Source organism: Bremia lactucae, linkage group LG2 (genome assembly GCF_004359215.1).
Source record: "Bremia lactucae strain SF5 linkage group LG2, whole genome shotgun sequence".
Classification (NCBI taxonomy): domain Eukaryota; phylum Oomycota; class Peronosporomycetes; order Peronosporales; family Peronosporaceae; genus Bremia; species Bremia lactucae.
In genome coordinates, this window is record NC_090611.1 from 5,899,219 (window position 1) to 5,900,599 (window position 1,381).

The following is a 1,381-nucleotide window of genomic DNA, read 5'->3' on the forward strand; positions in this document are numbered from 1 at the left end:
ATGGGCGATTGCATCAAGCTTTGCTTGATACCTTCAAACGAACGCTGACAATCAGCGTTCCATAACCATTTCTCGTCTTTTTTCAAGAGACGAGAGAGATGAACTGTCATCTCTGCATAATTGCGAGAGTACTTGTGCAAGTACGCCGCTAAACCAAGGAACTTTCTAAGTCCCTTGACATCGACTGGAACTGGCCAGTCGGTGATTGCCTTAATCTTTTCGGGATCAGGGCGCACGCCGTGTTTACCGACGATGCACCCAAGAAGTGGTATTTCGCTTGCAGCGAATATACACTTCATGAGATTTGCATACAACTTATGCTGTCGCATAAGTGTAAGAACCTGATGAAAGTGAGTTTTATGAACTTCCACGTCCGTCTTACCGTCCATGGCTCGGCTATGGACGAATACATCGTCAAAATAACTCGGTGCGAATACTCGCACCGGTCTCAACAGATTTGTTACACATCTGTTGAATATTGCAGGGGCGTTACTAAGCCCCTAAGGCATCACTAGCCATTCCCAGAGCATTCTACTGGGGGTGCTCATTGCTGTGTACGGGATGTCCCGCTCACGCATAAGGATCTGAGTTGGCCAAGAGTCTCGTTCCTCACTGGTGGTGTAGAAATGCCGAATTGCATCAACCCGAGGTAACTTTGCACCAGTCTGCAGTTGAACACCTTGCCAGTATTGACATGCAAAAGTTTTAACACCTTTTCTTTTGCTATGGCATGAAAGAAATTTGGATACACCTTCAGTCAAAACAATTACTGGCTGTGAATAGCAGGTAGCTGTAAGAATATCACACTCGGAAGAAGCAAACCAGTTGGTTAACGGTATTGGTACTTTCCCGAATCGCAGAATTTTTGTAGAGCTTTGATAGCCAATGCACAGACTTCAATGCATATAAACTCTTGTGCAGCTTTGAAGAGCTCTTTAAATTTGTTATAGGTTTGGCGTAAGCATATTAGTTGTTGTAGGTAGCAAATGGCTTTGTCAAATTGATGTAAACGTCGGATGAGTGATCGACTTAATACTATATAAAGGACCGGATCAAGCATGCTTTATCTAGACGAGTAACTTTTTGTAGACATTGTGGCATTAATCTACAGGTAAAACATAGTATGTATTAGCCAATCAAAGCCGAAGCATAATATATATATAAGCCAATGTTAAATAGTTGCTATTTACATAATATAGCCAGTAGAAGATCGTTAAGTAGGAATTTAATAAATTAATACAGCTTTCCTACTTCACTGTTTAGTATTGGCCTTTAGTATTTTGGACTTCTTCGATACTTAGAACCTTCTTCTGCACGTCGCGTACGTGAAGTATTCAAAGGCACCTAACTTTCACTGTTATCAGTGCAGTTTGCTCGTGAT